This window comes from Archocentrus centrarchus, chromosome 4 (genome assembly GCF_007364275.1).
Source record: "Archocentrus centrarchus isolate MPI-CPG fArcCen1 chromosome 4, fArcCen1, whole genome shotgun sequence".
Classification (NCBI taxonomy): Eukaryota; Metazoa; Chordata; class Actinopteri; order Cichliformes; family Cichlidae; genus Archocentrus; species Archocentrus centrarchus.
The window spans coordinates 28,460,312-28,484,935 of record NC_044349.1 but is presented as its reverse complement, the minus strand read 5'-3'; the positions used below and the strand labels follow the sequence as shown (position 1 = coordinate 28,484,935).

The following is a 24,624-nucleotide window of genomic DNA, read 5'->3' as shown; positions in this document are numbered from 1 at the left end:
TGCATACAATACACACTACTGCTCAAATCTTTGGAGTCAGTTTGAAATGTCCAGGATTTTAACTGGAAATTGGCTTTAATGTCACATTACATGAGCTTGGTCAGTAATCTTTTCAGAGGTTTTAACAAAATCATTGAGCATAAATCACTTGTGATGAATCTCTACAAGACATGCAGAAGCCCATTTTTAGCATCACTCACTCCTGTGTTTTAGTGTCACATTGTGGTACTTGATGCAAATTGATCATGCCAGATGGCTAATATATGATTGCAAACATCTTCTTGCAAACAAGCAGATCTCAAAACTATTTTGTGGGTCAAAAGCAGCATTACATTAGGTTAGTCTGAGGTCTGGAGCATCAGCTTTGTAGGTTTATTTAAGTCAAAGTGGATGAAAGAAACAATTCAAAACCTTGTTGAAGGATTCATATAGTCAGAAATCAAACTGTGGAATGTGTCAAAGTGCTAAAAACTGAATACTTTGTAGAGCTGGGTGTGTCACGCCCTTTACAGTAAAGTGCAAACTTGTTCTAATCAGACTAGGACGACAAATGGGATGATCCACACACTAGTGTGTAAATGTGTTGTTTCTTTGATCACTATAGTTGTGTTGGTCTGTGCTAATGTGTCTGGAAAAAGGTTTTGTGACTGATAATCTGGACTTTAACAGAAAAAAACTTGCATGAGGTACCACAATGTACCACTGGAACACAGGAGATATTGATTGAAACTGCTCTCAAAATCTGGATATTAGTAGATATTCCATTGAAAGTTATTCAGAATTTAGGATCAGCGTCACAATGAAGCATTTATATTTCTGGTTGGTTTAATGTTTCTCAACATAAAATCTAATTTCATCCAGAAAACAAAACCTTTCTAATTGACTTCAAAGTTTTGAGCTGTGGCGCAGATTGCACTTTGAGTGTGATTATTGATTAGAGCAGATGATACAGGAGCATCAGTACAGGGAGAGACTGTTAAAAAGTTATGAGCTGTCTTCCTGCAGAGAAAGTGGAGTCTGTCATCCTCAAAATGCTGCCAAGAGAGGCAGCTGGCAGGATTGAATGATGCTCTGCCTCTGTGGTCAAGTACAGACATAGGCTTTAAGCAACCATGAGCCACTCATAAGCATGACAGATTAATAAGCACCAACAACGTGCACTTCTTAAACACCTATGCACCACTAATCAGAGAAAATGAGCATGCAATAAAGTGGACTTGTTAGGGACAGTTTGCTATCAGAACTTCAAACAGTTCAAGTCAAGTTTTGTTGAAAGACAGAGTTCAAAAATTCTGATCTTTGAAACAAAATCCTCATCACATACATGCATACAATACACACTACTGCTCAAATCTTTGGGGTCAGTTTGAAATGTCCAGGATTTTAACTGGAAATTGGCTTTAATGTCACATTACATGAGCTTGGTCAGTAATCTTTTCAGAGGTTTTAACAAAATCATTGAGCATAAATCACTTGTGATGAATCTCTACAAGACATGCAGAAGCCCATTTTTAGCATCACTCACTCCTGTGTTTTAGTGTCACATTGTGGTACTTGATGCAAATTGATCATGCCAGATGGCTAATATATGATTACAAACATCTTCTTGCAAACAAGCAGAGCTCAAAACTATTTTGTGGGTCAAAAGCAGCATTACATTAGGTTAGTCTGAGGTCTGGAGCATCAGCTTTGTAGGTTTATTTAAGTCAAAGTGGATGAAAGAAACAATTCACAACCTTGTTGAAGGATTCATATAGTCAGAAATCAAACTGTGGAATGTGTCAAAGTGCTAAAAACTGAATACTTTGTAGAGCTGGGTGTGTCACGCCCTTTACAGTAAAGTGCAAACTTGTTCTAATCAGACTAGGACGACAAATGGGATGATCCACACACTAGTGTGTAAATGTGTTGTTTCTTTGATCACTACGGTTGTGTTGGTCTGTGCTAATGTGTTTGGAAAAAGGTTTTGTGACTGATAATCTGGACTTTAACAGGAAAAACTTGCATGAGGTACCACAATGTACCACACAGGAGATATTGATTGAAACTGCTCTCAAAATCTGGATATTAGTAGATATTCCATTGAAAGTTATTCAGAATTTAGGATCAGTGTCACAATGAAGCATTTACATTTCTGGTTGGTTTAATGTTTCTCAACATAAAACCAAATTTCCTAGAGAAAACAAAACCTTTCTAATTGACTTCAAAGTTTTGAGCTGTGGTGCAGATTGCACTTTGAGTGTGATTATTGATTAGAGCAGATGATACAGGAGCATCAGTACAGGGAGAGACTGTTAAAAAGTTATGAGCTGTCTTCCTACAGAGAAAGTGGAGTCGGTCATCCTCAAAATGCTGCCAAGAGAGGCAGCTGGCAGGATTGAATGATGCTCTGCCTCTGTGGTCAAGTACAGACATAGGCTTTAAGCAACCATGAGCCACTCATAAGCATGACAGATTAATAAGCATCAACAACGTGCACTTCTTAAACACCTATGCACCACTAATCAGAGAAAATGAGCATGCAATAAAGTGGACTTGTTAGGGACAGTTTGCTATCAGCCTTCAAACAGTTCAAGTCAAGTTTTGTTGAAAGACAGAGTTCAAAAATTCTGATCTTTGAAACAAAATCCTCATCACATACATGCATACAATACACACTACTGCTCAAATCTTTGGAGTCAGTTAGAAATGTCCAGGATTTTAACTGGAAATTGGCTTTAATGCCACATTACATGAGCTTGGTCAGTAATCTTTTCAGAGGTTTTAACAAAATCATTGAGCATAAATCACTTGTGATGAATCTCTACAAGACATGCAGAAGCCCATTTTTAGCATCACTCACTCCTGTGTTTTAGTGTCACATTGTGGTACTTGATGCAAATTGATCATGCCAGATGGCTAATATATGATTACAAACATCTTCTTGCAAACAAGCAGAGCTCAAAACTATTTTGTGGGTCAAAAGCAGCATTACATTAGGTTAGTCTGAGGTCTGGAGCATCAGCTTTGTAGGTTTATTTAAGTCAAAGTGGATGAAAGAAACAATTCAAAACCTTGTTGAAGGATTCATATAGTCAGAAATCAAACTGTGGAATGTGTCAAAGTGCTAAAAACTGAAGGTTTTGTAGAGCTGGGTGTGTCACGCCCTTTACAGTAAAGTGCAAACTTGTTCTAATCAGACTAGGACGACAAAATGGGATGATCCACACACTAGTGTGTATATGTGTTGTTTCTTTGATCACTACAGTTGTGTTGGTCTGTGCTAATGTGTTTGGAAAAAGGTTTTGTGACTGATAATCTGGACTTTAACAGAAAAAACTTGCATGAGGTACCACAATGTACCACTGGAACACAGGAGATATTGATTGAAACTGCTCTCAAAATCTGGATATTAGTAGATATTCCATTGAAAGTTATTCAGAATTTAGGATCAGTGTCACAATGAAGCATTTACATTTCTGGTTGGTTTAATGTTTCTCAACATAAAATCTAATTTCATCCAGAAAACAAAACCTTTCTAATTGACTTCAAAGTTTTGAGCTGTGGTGCAGATTGCACTTTGAGTGTGATTATTGATTAGAGCAGATGATACAGGAGCATCAGTACAGGGAGAGACTGTTAAAAAGTTATGAGCTGTCTTCCTGCAGAGAAAGTGGAGTCTGTCATCCTCAAAATGCTGCCAAGAGAGGCAGCTGGCAGGATTGAATGATGCTCTGCCTCTGTGGTCAAGTACAGACATAGGCTTTAAGCAACCATGAGCCACTCATAAGCATGACAGATTAATAAGCATCAACAACGTGCACTTCTTAAACACCTATGCACCACTAATCAGAGAAAATGAGCATGCAATAAAGTGGACTTGTTAGGGACAGTTTTCTATCAGCCTTCAAACAGTTCAAGTCAAGTTTTGTTGAAAGACAGAGTTCAAAAATTCTGATCTTTGAAACAAAATCCTCATCACATACATGCATACAATACACACTACTGCTCAAATCTTTGGAGTCAGTTTGAAATGTCCAGGATTTTAACTGGAAATTGGCTTTAATGTCACATTACATGAGCTTGGTCAGTAATCTTTTCAGAGGTTTTAACAAAATCATTGAGCATAAATCACTTGTGATGAATCTCTACAAGACATGCAGAAGCCCATTTTTAGCATCACTCACTCCTGTGTTTTAGTGTCACATTGTGGTACTTGATGCAAATTGATCATGCCAGATGGCTAATATATGATTACAAACATCTTCTTGCAAACAAGCAGAGCTCAAAACTATTTTGTGGGTCAAAAGCAGCATTACATTAGGTTAGTCTGAGGTCTGGAGCATCAGCTTTGTAGGTTTATTTAAGTCAAAGTGGATGAAAGAAACAATTCAAAACCTTGTTGAAGGATTCATATAGTCAGAAATCAAACTGTGGAATGTGTCAAAGTGCTAAAAACTGAATACTTTGTAGAGCTGGGTGTGTCACGCCCTTTACAGTAAAGTGCAAACTTGTTCTAATCAGACTAGGACGACAAAATGGGATGATCCACACACTAGTGTGTAAATGTGTTGTTTCTTTGATCACTACAGTTGTGTTGGTCTGTGCTAATGTGTTTGGAAAAAGGTTTTGTGACTGATAATCTGGACTTTAACAGGAAAAACTTGCATGAGGTACCACAATGTACCACTGGAACACAGGAGATATTGATTGAAACTGCTCTCAAAATCTGGATATTAGTAGATATTCCATTGAAAGTTATTCAGAATTTAGGATCAGTGTCACAATGAAGCATTTACATTTCTGGTTGGTTTAATGTTTCTCAACATAAAACCAAATTTCCTAGAGAAAACAAAACCTTTCTAATTGACTTCAAAGTTTTGAGCTGTGGTGCAGATTGCACTTTGAGTGTGATTATTGATTAGAGCAGATGATACAGGAGCATCAGTACAGGGAGAGACTGTTAAAAAGTTATGAGCTGTCTTCCTACAGAGAAAGTGGAGTCTGTCATCCTCAAAATGCTGCCAAGAGAGGCAGCTGGCAGGATTGAATGATGCTCTGCCTCTGTGGTCAAGTACAGACATAGGCTTTAAGCAACCATGAGCCACTCATAAGCATGACAGATTAATAAGCATCAACAACGTGCACTTCTTAAACACCTATGCACCACTAATCAGAGAAAATGAGCATGCAATAAAGTGGACTTGTTAGGGACAGTTTTCTATCAGCCTTCAAACAGTTCAAGTCAAGTTTTGTTGAAAGACAGAGTTCAAAAATTCTGATCTTTGAAACAAAATCCTCATCACATACATGCATACAATACACACTACTGCTCAAATCTTTGGGGTCAGTTTGAAATGTCCAGGATTTTAACTGGAAATTGGCTTTAATGCCACATTACATGAGCTTGGTCAGTAATCTTTTCAGAGGTTTTAACAAAATCATTGAGCATAAATCACTTGTGATGAATCTCTACAAGACATGCAGAAGCCCATTTTTAGCATCACTCACTCCTGTGTTTTAGTGTCACATTGTGGTACTTGATGCAAATTGATCATGCCAGATGGCTAATATATGATTACAAACATCTTCTTGCAAACAAGCAGAGCTCAAAACTATTTTGTGGGTCAAAAGCAGCATTACATTAGGTTAGTCTGAGGTCTGGAGCATCAGCTTTGTAGGTTTATTTAAGTCAAAGTGGATGAAAGAAACAATTCCAAACCTTGTTGAAGGATTCATATAGTCAGAAATCAAACTGTGGAATGTGTCAAAGTGCTAAAAACTGAAGGTTTTGTAGAGCTGGGTGTGTCACGCCCTTTACAGTAAAGTGCAAACTTGTTCTAATCAGACTAGGACGACAAAATGGGATGATCCACACACTAGTGTGTAAATGTGTTGTTTCTTTGATCACTACAGTTGTGTTGGTCTGTGCTAATGTGTGTGGAAAAAGGTTTTGTGACTGATAATCTGGACTTTAACAGAAAAAACTTGCATGAGGTACCACAATGTACCACTGGAACACAGGAGATATTGATTGAAACTGCTCTCAAAATCTGGATATTAGTAGATATTCCATTGAAAGTTATTCAGAATTTAGGATCAGTGTCACAATGAAGCATTTACATTTCTGGTTGGTTTAATGTTTCTCAACATAAAATCTAATTTCATCCAGAAAACAAAACCTTTCTAATTGACTTCAAAGTTTTGAGCTGTGGTGCAGATTGCACTTTGAGGGGGATTATTGATTAGAGCAGATGATACAGGAGCATCAGTACAGGGAGAGACTGTTAAAAAGTTATGAGCTGTCTTCCTGCAGAGAAAGTGGAGTCGGTCATCCTCAAAATGCTGCCAAGAGAGGCAGCTGGCAGGATTGAATGATGCTCTGCCTCTGTGGTCAAGTACAGACATAGGCTTTAAGCAACCATGAGCCACTCATAAGCATGACAGATTAATAAGCTCCAACAACGTGCACTTCTTAAACACCTATGCACCACTAATCAGAGAAAATGAGCATGCAATAAAGTGGACTTGTTAGGGACAGTTTTCTATCAGCCTTCAAACAGTTCAAGTCAAGTTTTGTTGAAAGACAGAGTTCAAAAATTCTGATCTTTGAAACAAAATCCTCATCACATACATGCATACAATACACACTACTGCTCAAATCTTTGGAGTCAGTTAGAAATGTCCAGGATTTTAACTGGAAATTGGCTTTAATGTCACATTACATGAGCTTGGTCAGTAATCTTTTCAGAGGTTTTAACAAAATCATTGAGCATAAATCACTTGTGATGAATCTCTACAAGACATGCAGAAGCCCATTTTTAGCATCACTCACTCCTGTGTTTTAGTGTCACATTGTGGTACTTGATGCAAATTGATCATGCCAGATGGCTAATATATGATTACAAACATCTTCTTGCAAACAAGCAGAGCTCAAAACTATTTTGTGGGTCAAAAGCAGCATTACATTAGGTTAGTCTGAGGTCTGGAGCATCAGCTTTGTAGGTTTATTTAACTCAAAGTGGATGAAAGAAACAATTCAAAACCTTGTTGAAGGATTCATATAGTCAGAAATCAAACTGTGGAATGTGTCAAAGTGCTAAAAACTGAAGGTTTTGTAGAGCTGGGTGTGTCACGCCCTTTACAGTAAAGTGCAAACTTGTTCTAATCAGACTAGGACGACAAAATGGGATGATCCACACACTAGTGTGTAAATGTGTTGTTTCTTTGATCACTACAGTTGTGTTGGTCTGTGCTAATGTGTTTGGAAAAAGGTTTTGTGACTGATAATCTGGACTTTAACAGAAAAAACTTGCATGAGGTACCACAATGTACCACTGGAACACAGGAGATATTGATTGAAACTGCTCTCAAAATCTGGATATTAGTAGATATTCCATTGAAAGTTATTCAGAATTTAGGATCAGTGTCACAATGAAGCATTTACATTTCTGGTTGGTTTAATGTTTCTCAACATAAAACCAAATTTCCTAGAGAAAACAAAACCTTTCTAACTGACTTCAAAGTTTTGAGCTGTGGTGCAGATTGCACTTTGAGTGTGATTATTGATTAGAGCAGATGATACAGGAGCATCAGTACAGGGAGAGACTGTTAAAAAGTTATGAGCTGTCTTCCTGCAGAGAAAGTGGAGTCTGTCATCCTCAAAATGCTGCCAAGAGAGGCAGCTGGCAGGATTGAATGATGCTCTGCCTCTGTGGTCAAGTACAGACATAGGCTTTAAGCAACCATGAGCCACTCATGAGCATGACAGATTAATAAGCACCAACAACGTTCACTTCTTAAACACCTATGCACCACTAATCAGAGAAAATGAGCATGCAATAAAGTGGACTTGTTAGGGACAGTTTGCTATCAGCCTTCAAACAGTTCAAGTCAAGTTTTGTTGAAAGACAGAGTTCAAAAATTCTGATCTTTGAAACAAAATCCTCATCACATACATGCATACAATACACACTACTGCTCAAATCTTTGGGATCAGTTTGAAATGTCCAGGATTTTAACTGGAAATTGGCTTTAATGTCACATTACATGAGCTTGGTCAGTAATCTTTTCAGAGGTTTTAACAAAATCATTGAGCATAAATCACTTGTGATGAATCTCTACAAGACATGCAGAAGCCCATTTTTAGCATCACTCACTCCTGTGTTTTAGTGTCACATTGTGGTACTTGATGCAAATTGATCATGCCAGATGGCTAATATATGATTACAAACATCTTCTTGCAAACAAGCAGAGCTCAAAACTATTTTGTGGGTCAAAAGCAGCATTACATTAGGTTAGTCTGAGGTCTGGAGCATCAGCTTTGTAGGTTTATTTAAGTCAAAGTGGATGAAAGAAACAATTCAAAACCTTGTTGAAGGATTCATATAGTCAGAAATCAAACTGTGGAATGTGTCAAAGTGCTAAAAACTGAATGCTTTGTAGAGCTGGGTGTGTCACGCCCTTTACAGTAAAGTGCAAACTTGTTCTAATCAGACTAGGACGACAAAATGGGATGATCCACACACTAGTGTGTAAATGTGTTGTTTCTTTGATCACTACAGTTGTGTTGGTCTGTGGTAATGTGTCTGGAAAAAAGTTTAGTGACTGATAATCTGGACTTTAACAGGAAAAACTTGCATGAGGTACCACAATGTACCACTGGAACACAGGAGATATTGATTGAAACTGCTCTCAAAATCTGGATATTAGTAGATATTCCATTGAAAGTTATTCAGAATTTAGGATCAGTGTCACAATGAAGCATTTACATTTCTGGTTGGTTTAATGTTACTCAACATAAAACAATTTTCATCCAGAAAACAAAACCTTTCTAACTGACTTCAAAGTTTTGAGCCGTGGTGCAGATTGCACTTTGAGTGTGATTATTGATTAGAGCAGATGATACAGGAGCATCAGTACAGGGAGAGACTGTTAAAAAGTTATGAGCTGTCTTCCTGCAGAGAAAGTGGAGTCGGTCATCCTCAAAATGCTGCCAAGAGAGGCAGCTGGCAGGATTGAATGATGCTCTGCCTCTGTGGTCAAGTACAGACATAGGCTTTAAGCAACCATGAGCCACTCATAAGCATGACAGATTAATAAGCTCCAACAACGTGCACTTCTTAAACACCTATGCACCACTAATCAGAGAAAATGAGCATGCAATAAAGTGGACTTGTTAGGGACAGTTTGCTATCAGCCTTCAAACAGTTCAAGTCAAGTTTTGTTGAAAGACAGAGTTCAAAAATTCTGATCTTTGAAACAAAATCCTCATCACATACATGCATACAATACACACTACTGCTCAAATCTTTGGAGTCACTTAGAAATGTCCAGGATTTTAACTGGAAATTGGCTTTAATGTCACATTACATGAGCTTGGTCAGTAATCTTTTCAGAGGTTTTAACAAAATCATTGAGCATAAATCACTTGTGATGAATCTCTACAAGACATGCAGAAGCCCATTTTTAGCATCACTCACTCCTGTGTTTTAGTGTCACATTGTGGTACTTGATGCAAATTGATCATGCCAGATGGCTAATATATGATTACAAACATCTTCTTGCAAACAAGCAGATCTCAAAACTATTTTGTGGGTCAAAAGCAGCATTACATTAGGTTAGTCTGAGGTCTGGAGCATCAGCTTTGTAGGTTTATTTAAGTCAAAGTGGATGAAAGAAACAATTCAAAACCTTGTTGAAGGATTCATATAGTCAGAAATCAAACTGTGGAATGTGTCAAAGTGCTAAAAACTGAAGGTTTTGTAGAGCTGGGTGTGTCACGCCCTTTACAGTAAAGTGCAAACTTGTTCTAATCAGACTAGGACGACAAAATGGGATGATCCACACACTAGTGTGTAAATGTGTTGTTTCTTTGATCACTACAGTTGTGTTGGTCTGTGCTAATGTGTTTGGAAAAAGGTTTTGTGACTGATAATCTGGACTTTAACAGAAAAAACTTGCATGAGGTACCACAATGTACCACTGGAACACAGGAGATATTGATTGAAACTGCTCTCAAAATCTGGATATTAGTAGATATTCCATTGAAAGTTATTCAGAATTTAGGATCAGTGTCACAATGAAGCATTTACATTTCTGGTTGGTTTAATGTTTCTCAACATAAAACCAAATTTCCTAGAGAAAACAAAACCTTTCTAACTGACTTCAAAGTTTTGAGCTGTGGTGCAGATTGCACTTTGAGTGTGATTATTGATTAGAGCAGATGATACAGGAGCATCAGTACAGGGAGAGACTGTTAAAAAGTTATGAGCTGTCTTCCTGCAGAGAAAGTGGAGTCGGTCATCCTCAAAATGCTGCCAAGAGAGGCAGCTGGCAGGATTGAATGATGCTCTGCCTCTGTGGTCAAGTACAGACATAGGCTTTAAGCAACCATGAGCCACTCATAAGCATGACAGATTAATAAGCACCAACAACGTGCACTTCTTAAACACCTATGCACCACTAATCAGAGAAAATGAGCATGCAATAAAGTGGACTTGTTAGGGACAGTTTGCTATCAGCCTTCAAACAGTTCAAGTCAAGTTTTGTTGAAAGACAGAGTTCAAAAATTCTGATCTTTGAAACAAAATCCTCATCACATACATGCATACAATACACACTACTGCTCAAATCTTTGGGATCAGTTTGAAATGTCCAGGATTTTAACTGGAAATTGGCTTTAATGTCACATTACATGAGCTGGGTCAGTAATCTTTTCAGAGGTTTTAACAAAATCATTGAGCATAAATCACTTGTGATGAATCTCTACAAGACATGCAGAAGCCCATTTTTAGCATCACTCACTCCTGTGTTTTAGTGTCACATTGTGGTACTTGATGCAAATTGATAATGCCAGATGGCTAATATATGATTACAAACATCTTCTTGCAAACAAGCAGAGCTCAAAACTATTTTGTGGGTCAAAAGCAGCATTACATTAGGTTAGTCTGAGGTCTGGAGCATCAGCTTTGTAGGTTTATTTAACTCAAAGTGGATGAAAGAAACAATTCAAAACCTTGTTGAAGGATTCATATAGTCAGAAATCAAACTGTGGAATGTGTCAAAGTGCTAAAAACTGAATACTTTGTAGAGCTGGGTGTGTCACGCCCTTTACAGTAAAGTGCAAACTTGTTCTAATCAGACTAGGACGACAAAATGGGATGATCCACACACTAGTGTGTAAATGTGTTGTTTCTTTGATCACTACAGTTGTGTTGGTCTGTGCTAATGTGTTTGGAAAATAGTTTAGTGACTGATAATCTGGACTTTAACAGGAAAAACTTGCATGAGGTACCACAATGTACCACTGGAACACAGGAGATATTGATTGAAACTGCTCTCAAAATCTGGATATTAGTAGATATTCCATTCAAAGTTATTCAGAATTTAGGATCAGGGTCACAATGAAGCATTTACATTTCTGGTTGGTTTAATGTTTCTCAACATAAAACCAAATTTCCTAGAGAAAACAAAACCTTTCTAATTGACTTCAAAGTTTTGAGCTGTGGTGCAGATTGCACTTTGAGTGTGATTATTGATTAGAGCAGATGATACAGGAGCATCAGTACAGGGAGAGACTGTTAAAAAGTTATGAGCTGTCTTCCTGCAGAGAAAGTGGAGTCGGTCATCCTCAAAATGCTGCCAAGAGAGGCAGCTGGCAGGATTGAATGATGCTCTGCCTCTGTGGTCAAGTACAGACATAGGCTTTAAGCAACCATGAGCCACTCATAAGCATGACAGATTAATAAGCATCAACAACGTGCACTTCTTAAACACCTATGCACCACTAATCAGAGAAAATGAGCATGCAATAAAGTGGACTTGTTAGGGACAGTTTGCTATCAGAACTTCAAACAGTTCAAGTCAAGTTTTGTTGAAAGACAGAGTTCAAAAATTCTGATCTTTGAAACAAAATCCTCATCACATACATGCATACAATACACACTACTGCTCAAATCTTTGGGGTCAGTTAGAAATGTCCAGGATTTTAATTGGAAATTGGCTTTAATGTCACATTACATGAGCTTGGTCAGTAATCTTTTCAGAGGTTTTAACAAAATCATTGAGCATAAATCACTTGTGATGAATCTCTACAAGACATGCAGAAGCCCATTTTTAGCATCACTCACTCCTGTGTTTTAGTGTCAAATTGTGGTACTTGATGCAGTTTGATAATGCCAGATGGCTAATATATGATTACAAACATCTTCTTGCAAACATGCAGAGCTCAAAACTATTTTGTGGGTCAAAAGCAGCATTACATTAGGTTAGTCTGAGGTCTGGAGCATCAGCTTTGTAGGTTTATTTAAGTCAAAGTGGATGAAAGAAACAATTCAAAACCTTGTTGAAGGATTCATATAGTCAGAAATCAAACTGTGGAATGTGTCAAAGTGCTAAAAACTGAATGCTTTGTAGAGCTGGGTGTGTCACGCCCTTTACAGTAAAGTGCAAACTTGTTCTAATCAGACTAGGACGACAAAATGGGATGATCCACACACTAGTGTGTAAATGTGTTGTTTCTTTGATCACTACAGTTGTGTTGGTCTGTGCTAATGTGTTTGGAAAAAGGTTTTGTGACTGATAAGCTGGACTTTAACAGGAAAAACTTGCATGAGGTACCACAATGTACCACACAGGAGATATTGATTGAAACTGCTCTCAAAATCTGGATATTAGTAGATATTCCATTGAAAGTTATTCAGAATTTAGGATCAGTGTCACAATGAAGCATTTACATTTCTGGTTGGTTTAATGTTTCTCAACATAAAACCAAATTTCTTAGAGAAAACAAAACCTTTCTAATTGACTTCAAAGTTTTGAGCTGTGGTGCAGATTGCACTTTGAGTGTGATTATTGATTAGAGCAGATGATACAGGAGCATCAGTACAGGGAGAGCCTGTTAAAAAGTTATGAGCTGTCTTCCTTCAAAGTTATTCAGAATTTAGGATCAGTGTCATTATGAAGATGGGTTTTTCACTCCCTTTGGAAAAAAGTGTAATCTTGTTCTAATCTTCATGGGTCGTAGTGGGATGTACGGTTTGTGGGAGTCTCTGTTTTCCAGATGATCCATTGGGGTAGGTAGTTGTCACCTCGGCACCTACCCATTCCTGGTGTCATCAAGGTCAGGAGTATTTAGAAGGAGCTGAGATCCTTACTGGCCGCCAGATTATTCTGCTTCCCTGTGGTAAACCAAGCTCCTTTGCATTTTGGAAAGACACTCTTGCTTACCCGTTATTCACTCTGTCGTTCCTGTTGCTTCATCATCTCCACTCGTATAGCATCACCTTCCCTCAGAGCGGTAAAACCAGCCTCCACCACGCTGGAGCCCGTCTTCTCAGCCACCTGCTCTCCTGCTTACGCCTGCATGACCCTCGTCCTCCTCAGCGCAGACTCACTCCGCCAGCCAAGCCCCCGACCAGTCATCAAACCTGAGTTTCTGAGTAAGCCTTCTAACCTGCCATGACCATCACCTTTTCAGTTAGTCATTTCCTGCCTGATCCTGTTTGCTTTCACTTTTCAGATTCTCCGTGCCTGCCAGATTATTTTCAACCCTCGCCTGTTTTGCTATATCTGTTTTTTGGAATAAATCTTGTTTCCTGTGAACTGTTGCCTCTGCACCTGGGTCCTTTCCCACCGGCCGACATGACACTGGATGGAAATTGATGGAAATTATTCCATGTGTGAAACATAAAAAACCTGAAGGGTTTTACACTTGGGTGTGACTGATAAGCTGGACTTTAACAGGAAAAACTTGCATGAGGTACCACAATGTACCACTGGAACACAGTAGATATTCCATTCAAAGTATATTAACAGTTCAGTTCATATGACTGGTTCTTGCATACGGTCTGCTGTGTTTTAGACAACATCACTTCCTGAGGGTCTTCACTTCCTGAGGGTCTTCACTTCCTGAGGGTCCTCAGGAAGAACAACTTGGACTCAAACCTGCTGCTGACCTTCTACCGCTCATCCATTGAGAGCCTGCTGACGTACTGTATCACAGTATGGTACGGCAGCTGCACTGAGGCAGACAGGGTCAGGCTTCAGAGGGTAGTCAAGACAGCACAAAGAATCGTTGGCTGCCCTCTTCCCTCCCTGATGGACATCTACACCTCCCGCTGCATCAGCAGAGCCAGGAACATCACCAAGGACAGCTCACACCCTGGCTTTGACCTGTTTGACCTGCTGCCCTCTGGCAGGCGCTACAGGTGCATCAATGCCAGAACAAACAGAATCAAGAACAGTTTCTTCGCCAGAGCAATCACCACCCTGAACTCACACACTCACCCACTGTAACTGTGCAACACCCACATCTCTGTGCAATATTATATTATTCATACTGAACAATATCTATCACTCCTATATTGTGTAATATCCAGTATTCATTCACTAGTGCAATATTCATTCACCAAGTGCAATATTCATCATCTTCATTATTATATGTATACACGCATTTACTTTTCTTACAATGTACAGATGCACCAATGTAGGTATGTATGTATATATTTTATACATTCTATTTTTTGTATATTTTACACATTGTTTATTTTCTGTATATCTCTTGATCACATTGATTATACTAGATTATAATATTTTTATAATATTTCTATTTTCATTTTAGAGAGTTTGATTTCTGTTACATGGCACTGAACAGGAGTGACCCTCCAATCTCATTGTATATCCTGTATAATGACAATAAAGGCATTCTATTCTATTCTATTCCATTCTATTCTATTCTATTCTATTCTAACATACATTCTGTTATGGCATTGAAAATATAGAAATAATGTGCAGTATAGTGAAGGTTTCCATGAAGCTGTATTGTAGCTGACCTGATCATGCTGAGCTCTTCACCTCCAAAATCAAACCCTTTGCTTACAGGTAGTGACACGGACTGAGTTGGTCTAACTGTAAGTGGTGTACTGGTCAAACACTTGATAGTTTAAAATCATGTTGAAGTCTCAGGGAGAAGACTGTCCTTGTGATGAGCTCCTTGGTGGGCAACTGCAGCAATTCTCCAGATGCTCTCCAGAGTCTGTTAAAAACACAAACCTGTGAGGCAGATCCTCTTTATTCAGGCACTTAACTCTTAACATTTAAGTGTTGTTCACACAGAATGCAGCGAATGAAGAAAAGAAGAAAGACGCTAGTTAGAAGGAAAGAGGAAATGGTTACTAATAAAGTCACATGGGTTTAATATGCTCAGGCAACACAAATCTTACTGATGACGTTACTTTTCTGGCTTCTAAGGTCCCCAAAACTGCCATCAGTGCAGTTCAGTATTCAACAGCCTTGGTAAACATTAAAGATATTAATGTAACCTTTAGAAGACAATTTATTGTTATTACTTTATACAACATATGTGCTCCCATCCACCCCTCAAACACCATCATCAAGTTTGCCTGATCATGGGGGGTGATGAATCAGCCTACAGGGAGAAAATACGGGAGATGGCAGCGTGGTGCAGCAAAAACAACTTGGAGCTGAACACCACTAAGACCAAAGAAATGGTCATTGACTTCAGGAGGCAGAGAGAGGACCATGCTCCACTTTACATCAATGGAGTATGTGTAGAGAGAGGAGCTGCCTTTAAGTCCTTGGAGACCCACATATCTGAAGACGTCACCTGGACTGCCAACACAGCAGCACTGGAAAAAAAAGTCCAGAGTCCATTTTTTGAGTTTCAGCTCAAACTATTGTCTGTTCTCTAATTTTTCTACTTTCAGCAGAAAATGTATTTGCCACAGAAATGAATTCATTCTCACATTACCCGCAGCCAGAAACTGGAGGATTGTACAAAAAAAAAAAGAAAGAAAAAACAGATCCATTAATTACAGGTGAACTACTGTTTAACAAACATTTATTAGGTTTGTATTTTTTCTTTCCTTTCTTTATTCTCACAGACACTTCTGCTATAAATATCTCACAAACACAGGTACGAACATACAGCTTCAGTCTCTTTTTCAGTCAGAAAGTAGAGCTGGTCTGTTACTTCATTTGGGTTGATGCCCTGCTCCACCAGTTTTGTCTTTATTAGCTTGAACGTGCCTGCAGCATCCAGTGACACCAGCAATAAAAATCACAGTAAAACTAATTAAAAGTGGACGAAACAAATCATGTTGGCAACAAAAAGGCTAAAACACAAATGCATTTGTATGCAAGTCATCAGTGTACAAATCCACAAGATTTTCCATTTTTCCAGATTTTACACCATGAATTCCTGGGCGGCTTATGATGACCCATGTAGTGTCATGTTTGTGTGGACAACTTCGCAGTCACAACAAAATGAAAGTACACCGATGTTTGGATGGGGGCTTCCTCCAATGAAAAAAAAAATTTCAGTACCCAAGCAGACATGTGCATACTTGTGCATACTGATGTGAGTCTGCATCTGCATTTTTTCTGTGTCAGACCTGATGTCACAAAAGATAGTGAAACTCCAGACTGGGCTGCTCTCCAGCAGGTGGTGACAGAGAGAACATTTGAAGGATGGAGGTGAAAAACAAAAATAACTCCATCCGGGCCAGCTGTTCTCCAAGACACACACGCTTACCTGAGAATTCACAAGACACAAGTTTTATTCAAACAATTTACAAGATATCCACTTGTATCACAGATTTTACTGCATTTCTGCAACAAGCCAATGAACCGTGATATTTTGTCTTAGCTAAAACAGCATAAGGGGTGTTAACATCCAACAAACCTGCAGAAAATGGAAGGAAGGCGTCTCTCTTGCGAAATTTACCATCCCTGTCCAGAAAGTGTTGAGGGTTGAAAGAGTGTGGAGTTTCCCACATCGACTCATCATGTAGGACTGAATCCAGGGTAGCCAGGATCATTGTGCCCTGAAAAAATATCATTAAAAATAATTGTAAGAACTGAAATACTAAAACAGAAAAAAATCTAACTTGGTTTTGAAGATTGTGTGATTTCACCAGGTGATGCCAGATGTTTTGATAAAATGCTGGATTTTTTTTTTTTTTTTTAACAATTAATGTAACCCCAATACCTGCATGTCTTTGGACTGTGGGTGGAAACTGGAGTACTCAGAGAAAACCCACACAGACACAGGGAGAACATGCAAACTCTACACAGCAAGAATCTAACCCAGACCTTCTAGATGTCATTCTAGCTGTGAGGCAACAGTGCTAACCACCACACCGCCCTGCTGCCCTAAATAGAAGACAGGAAAATATGCAGGAAATGTCTTGAGTTTTAGTATTTAATAATTTGTTAACTAAACTTAAAGAATCAGACATACTCTGGAAACTAACTGAATCCAAACTGAAACCTAAACATTAAAAAATAAATGATAAAAATGATATAACAAAAAAATAAAAATAAATATATATATATATATATATATATATATATATATATATATATATATATATATATATATATATATATATATATATATATGACTATAATAACTTGTTCTGAATTACATAAATGACTTACACAAACTACTTCTGATGCTTTTTCTCGTAATATAACACTGATGTGTGAGAGGCCCCCAGCAATATAAAGTCACAACAAGACAAAATACACAGTAATGTTGGAAATGTTACACACGTGCACACACCTTTTATGTCAGGGTAATAGATCATGAAAAGCAGCCCCCATTGTAAAGTAGTGGTGGTAGTTTCAGTTCCAGCAAAAAACAGGTCCATGGTGCAAGCACGTAAGTTGCTGAGAGCAAAACTTGAATTCTTGTTCTCATTCTATCAGAGACACAAACAGCAGAAATTAAAATCTGTTGGTATATTTCATTACAAGACCAAACAGAACAAACACAATAGAATTCAAGCCCAAAGCTCACCTTTCCCATCTCTATCAGAAAGGCATCAATATAGTCTCTTGGTAATCCTGGGTTAAGGTTTTCTTTGTGTTCTCTGATCCTGATTTCTGTGTAGTCATTTATCTGTTGTACCAGAGTGAACATCTTCTTATGAGGTCCAGGCAGCCACTTCATCAGCCAGGGCATTGCGTTGTACATCTACAGAACAGGAGAACAGTTATTAAATCATTCCACACTTTGGAAATCTGATTAAATCATCTTTTAACGAATAAATAAACATTAACATTCAAAGAGAGGTCCACATCTGTGTGCATCTCATAGAAAGAGACATTGTAGTCAAAGAATTGAAATCTAACAGAAAACAGCAGAGGTGGTGGTAGAAATATAACTTCCAAAGGGGAAAATATTTGGGGGAAAAATATTTTGGGTAGGCGCTCGCCTTGCAGCCGGAAGGTTGCAGGTTCGAGCCCCTGTCCCTGCGCTGCGTTGTGTCCTTGGGCAAGACACTTAAACCATATTGCCTAACGGTAGCGCTGGTCTCTGGCTGCATTGTTCCAGAGTGATCTGGAACAATCATTTCGTTGTGTGCCTTGTGCGCACAATGACAATGAGTTGAATCTAACATCTAAATGCAGTTCATATTTCTCAGTGTCCATTACATACACAGTGTGACGGAGTGATGGAGAAGCTAGAAGGAAGAGCTGTGTGACATAAAAGTACATTTTTTAATATGAGCAGAAATACTGCTGAAACACATCTGAGATGTTAAACTACATTTGGTGAAAAAGTTCACCAGGATGCACGAAACCCTCCAACTTTCCTTAGGAGGACCCTGGCTCTCCTACATAAGGAAAAATAAGTGTAGTGATGATGATTCCAGCTTAAGAATACATGGACATGTTTTCTTTAAAAAAATAATGAAAGAAATGGGTCGTGTGATGTTAGCACTGTTGCCTCGCAGCAAGAAGGTCCGGGGCTCGGGTCCACCTTGGCCGGCACCTTTCTGTGTGGAGTTTGCATGTTCTCCCCGTGTTTGCGTGGGTCTCCTGTGAGCACTCTGGTTTTGTCCCATGGTCCAAGGACATGTACTTTGTGGAGTTAAGTTAAATGGTGATTCTAAATTGCCCACAGGTGTGAGTGTGAATGGTTGTGTGTCTCTGTGTGTTAGACCCTGGTTGGTGACTCAACCAGGGTCTAATCTGCCTCTCGCCTTATGACAGCTGGGATGAGTTCCAGCCCCCCTGCAACCCTTAAAAAGATATGCAGAAGGAAATGATGGATGAAACAAACCCCAATAACATTTCTTTATTACTGGGGTGTCCATCAGTCAGTAACAGCTGTTGCTGCTAGGCAACAGGAGCACCTGAGAATACTGTTCTATGTAGGCGGGGCATGTTTCAAATTTCAAAAGAGACAGAATGTTCAATCGCTTAGTTTCAGCACTTTTCAAATTAGGAAAACAAAAGCTAGGCAACATAAGCAGCATCAGAAGCTACAGCAACACATTTACAAAGTACTGCAGAAGACTTTGGTCGGACACAGCATCAGCTCTGCTCTGAACATTTGACAGGTAGCTTCATTTACTCTGTTACTAATTTCTTCCCCTGATTTAAGTTTTTCTCAGTTGATTTGGCACATTTGTCACAGCAGAAAAGTGATTTTCACCACTCTTAATTCAGTTTTCCAAACAGTTAAAGCATTTTTTCATAACTCACACTCACCTGTGCAAAAGGCATCAGATTTATTTGTATTTGGAGCAGAACCTTACAAACGAGTACTGCAAAAATGTGGGCCTAATGCAGAGTTTTTATGTGATTCTGTCCTTATCTGTAGCTTAATTTCCACAATGAACAATAAAATCTTCAGCGAAACACTTTTGAGCACCTCAGTCTTTGGAACTGTGTCCTTTAATGCCATGAAGGCTGAAAATATCTGTCTAAAAGAGGATACTGAAGAAGAAAAGCTGCTGGCCAAAGAAAACCTGAAGAAGGAAGTAGAAAATGTGAAGAAAGAATTACTGGCAGTACAACAAGCAATTGAACAAAAGATAGAAGATTTGATAAAGATGGACATGGCAGAGAACGTAATGACGGACATAGAGGGAAAAAAAGGTATGAAAAGGCGAATAAAAGAAGCAAAGAAGAAGCTCAACCTGAAAGTGGACGAGGCAAAGAAGAAGTTCAGCCTGAAAGTGGACAAAGCCAAGAAGAAACTAAAATTGAAAGTGGATGAGGAAGAGCAGCCGCTTTTAAAGAACCTTGAAGAGGACAATGTGATGTGAAGTGTGTCCAAACAATGCAAAGGTTGAGGAGAGTGAGCAGACTGAGCAGCAGTTTCCTCTTCACTTTTTCATCATCTTCTCCACCTTCACCCCTCCACTTCCTCTTTCTCTTTCCCTCCTCTGTTCCTCCTCCCTCTCTTTCCTTCTCCCTCCCATTCCCTTTTCTGTCTATTACCCCATCTCTTTCACACTCACCCCTTCTCACACCATGCCTCTTCCATCTCTCTTCACCCTCCTCTCCTCACCATGTTGAAACAACTTGACAGCATTGAATCAAAACTGTAAATATTTGCAAATGTACAAAGTTCTAAAAAAAAAAAAATAATAAATTGTTACTTTTAAAGCATAAAAGGTTGTCCTTCATTTATAGCAATATAATGCTTGAAAATAACTGCCCAGATAAGCTAAATAAGGAGTTTTAACATGACTTTAAAATTTCAAGAATTGCTTCAAGAAGCACTACGGCTGCACTTCCCTTTATGAGCTGATGGATTCTGATGTAAAAATTAGGGTATTTGTAATCAGATACTCTACTCTCTACTCTACCAGGAGACTGTGCTCCTAAAAACATAACTCCCAGGATCACTGGGATTCACACTCCACTTAAACTGAGAAAGACCGAAGAAGGAAATCAATTCACAGATATAAGTGAATGTGACATGCATTTTGTATAAATCCTGATTTAATATGATTATTGCATGATGTGGCATGTTAGAAGGAGGTTTACCTGTGTTGACACGGTTCCCTGTAAGTGCAACATTTCACTGAAGTTATGAGTAATGGACTGGTACTGCTTGTCAGTGTACTCAGATCGATTCCCAAACACCAAACAGCAGATGATGTTTGACACAGCGTTGTTTATCAGTGGCTGGGCATTAAAGGGCTTTCCTGTAAATGAAATCAGAACATTTGGATATGACACATGAGATGTACACCATATCAAATCAAAGTAAGCAAATGCTATTGACTTGTGATAATCAGTCTCATAGCTTCAGCTCTATCATAGAGGATGGTGATTTTCTTTTAACTCGGTTTTTTTCCCCATGCACTAATTTGTTTACATTTTGCAGGAAAAACTAAACAAGTCCATGTAATAAGCAGTGAAATAAGCAGTGAAATATTAAAAAAACAAAAAACAAAAAACAGTAAAACAGCATAGATTGTTTTGCCCTGGTGTTGTGTGAAAGCTTTTGAGATATACTGGCACTCCTGCTAGATGGATAACTCCAGGGTCTTCTTTCCCAGACCAAAGTTTCTGAGTGTATGAAGAGCAAATCTTCTCTGCTGCTTCCATGAATAACCATTTGAACCCACAAGACCTTTGAAAACATAAAGACACCAAAATAGCCTGGATGTGTCACAATTTTACTGTTTATTTTACTAAGTACTAATGAAATAGAAAAGAAAAACTGAAAGAGAAAAACAAAAAACACAACCTTTGTTCCCAAATAAAGCTTCAAACAGTGGTATGGTGGGACGATCGATGAAGTCTTCTGCTCGCTGGACCAGGGCTTCTTTCACAAACTTGTAGCTATTAATGACCACAATTCTTTGACCAAAGAGTCGAAGGGTGAAAATTTTTCCATATTTCTCTGCAAACTACAAAAAAGACAGTGGACAGGTGTTGTTGTTCAGTAGTAAGTTGATATATTTTCTAAGAAGGAAAACTTAAAAAAATCTTTGGCCTTTCCCAAGTTCTTCTTATTCTTTCTGTGTCCCACCCAGCTTACACATAACATTCAGAGGAATAATATCCCTCTTCTGCATTCTTAACTGAAAAATGTTAAGAATGGAGCAATGCTGCCTCACTAATATTATGTCTCTTAACAAGAAACCAAGCTGGAATCACATGAAAAAATGTTGATATGAGAATATGAGTGACCTAAAACGTGGCTGTAATTGAAGCCTCTTGAGTTTGGTTCCAAAAGCAGCTTTAAGAGCACCAAACTAGTGAACTGCAATTCGCAACTTCTCTCTGACCACATACTTTATATTTTGACCTAATGTTTTATGGCCTCAATAAACCATTTTACTTTGAGTTTGGTGGTCAAAACATCTGGAAAAAAGTGTGACTAAAGGGAACTGAGGATAAAGTCCAGTGAGTTAGTGATTTCCAGAGTTTTCAGTAGGGTCTTTTCTGAGCTTGATGTAAATTACTTATAAAATTTCCATTTTACCAACTATTGCATATATATTAAATATATTCTTCCATGAAGTAAAAGTAAAAAGTAAGTAAAAGTAACAGGTATTCAAAAATAGGTTAGAAGTTAACAGGATCTTTAATCCTCTGATATTTTATTCTATGATAATAAAATAATAAAAGTTAGGACTCATACCTCCCTGAACTGCAGGTGAATTCTGTCAGGTCTGATGCGATGAACGTCGCCGAAAAATGGAAGAGCCCACAGTCCGGGAGGAAAGTTTTTTGGTCCTTCAAAATATCAGTCAACAGCAGAAAAATACATAAAAATATTAAAATGCTCCTGCCATCTAACCACTCCAAGCCAAGAACGTGGTATAATGTCTCCATTTCTTCACTTTTTGATTCTGAATTAAAGTAGTGTTTTAGCTGTGCTGCTACCATGAAAGTGCAATCAGATAAATGGATGGGCTAATTTTTTACTGAAACTCAGCGGTCAAGATAAGATTCATGGTTGTTGAGATCTCACTTGTGTCTGAGGCTGGTCTTCAAAATAAAAGCATGCCACTAACAAAAACAGGAAACTCAACAAAAACAAGGAATACCACAATGTAGAAATATCTACATAGAAACCCTAAGTACCAATCAAATAAATAAAATTAAATTGATTATACACTTTTAGAATATATTACATTATACTATTGTATACTACCTAACAATAGATGCCTAACTATGTAAGCATTACTTTAACACTATACCTGGTAAAAGTGTTGCACAGTCTGTTGCATAATGGCAGAAATCATGAAAGCATGACATAAAACCTGCAATTGACACAGTGAGGGAAAAATTATTATTAACAATTTTTTTTAACTTTTGTTTTACCAGGTAAAATTTTTGAGAACCAGTTCTCATTTACAGTCATGACCTGGAAAAAAATGAAAAATTATAGTTGTGAAATTATATGTATCAAAGACAAAGTGACAAAGAAAATGTATACAATCTGAGAACACAGAACCAACAACCATATAGTCCAGCAAAGTTATGCTACACTATGTTGCCAAAAAATTTCACTCACCTGCCTTCACACACATTAACTTGAGTGACATCCCATTCTTAATCCATAGGGTTTAATTAGATGTCACTCCACCCTTTGCAGCCATTACAGCTGTACCTCTTCTGGAAAGGCTTTCCACAAGGTTTAAGAGTGTGCTTATGGGAATTTTTGACAGTTCTTCCAGAAGTACATTTGTGAGGTCAGACACTGATGTTGGTCAACAAGGCCTGGCTTGCAGTCTCCGATCGGGTTGAGGCCAGGACTCTGTGCACACTCTTCAACACCAAACTCCCTCATCCATGTCTTTATGGACCTGCTTTGTGCACTGGTGCACAGTCATGTTGGAACAGGAAGGGGTCATCCCCAAACTGTTCCCACAAAGCTGGGAGCATGAAATTGTCCAAAATGTCTTGCTATGCTGAAGCATTAAGAGTTCCTTTAACTGTGAGTAAAGGGCTGAGCCTGACTCCTGAAAAACAACCCCACACCGTAATAGAATAGAATAGAATAGAATGCCTTTATTGTCATTATACAGGATGTACAATGAGATTGGAGGGCCACTCCTGTTCAGTGCCATGTAACAGAAAATCAAACTCTCTAAAATAAAAATATTATAAAAATATTATAATCTAGTATGATCAATATAATCAAGAGATATACAGAAATAAACAATGTGTAAAATATGCAAAAAATAGAATGTATAAAAATATATACATACATTGGTGCATCTGTACATTGTAAGAAAAGTAAATATGTGTATACATATAATAATGAAGATGATGAATATTGCGCTTGGTGAATGAATATTGCACTAGTGAATGAATACTGGATATTACACAATATAGGAATGTCAGATATTGTTCAGTATGAATAATATAATATTGCACGGTTACAGTGGGTGAGTGTGTGAGTTCAGGGTGGTGATTGCTCTGGCGAAGAAACTGTTCTTGAGTCTGTTTGTTCTGGCTTTGATGCACCTGTAGCGCCTGCCAGAGGGCAGCAGGTCAAACAGGTCAAAGCCAGGGTGTGAGCTGTCCTTGATGATGTTCCTGGCTCTGCTGATGCAGCGGGAGGTGTAGATGTCCATCAGGGACATCTACTCTCCATCAAACTTTGCACCTGGCACAATACAGTCAGACAAGTTCATGAGTACAGACTTTTTCTTTTTTTAATTATTATTATCTAGAACAGTACAGCTGCAGTACTCAGTAGACACAGTAGATGGCAGCATAATAAACTCACCATTAACAACCATTGAACAACTTACTGCTTCATATTTCAACACTCCCAATTCATTTCAGTATTAAGACACAAGGTAATGCTGAAATAATAAATTTAACCAGACTTGCAAGACTAAGCTATTAGTC

The 24,624-nt window shown here is 38.3% G+C and overlaps 1 protein-coding gene and 1 pseudogene across 1 annotated transcript in view; one reads left to right on the top strand and one right to left on the bottom strand.

Moving 5' to 3' along the window:
* The window catches only part of LOC115779111 (multifunctional protein ADE2-like), a 69,685-nt gene that overhangs the window by 28,350 nt on the left and 16,711 nt on the right, over window positions 1-24,624 (top strand). The window lies entirely within an intron of this gene.
* On the bottom strand, window positions 16,401-22,593 carry LOC115778896 (cytochrome P450 2J1-like; annotated as a pseudogene).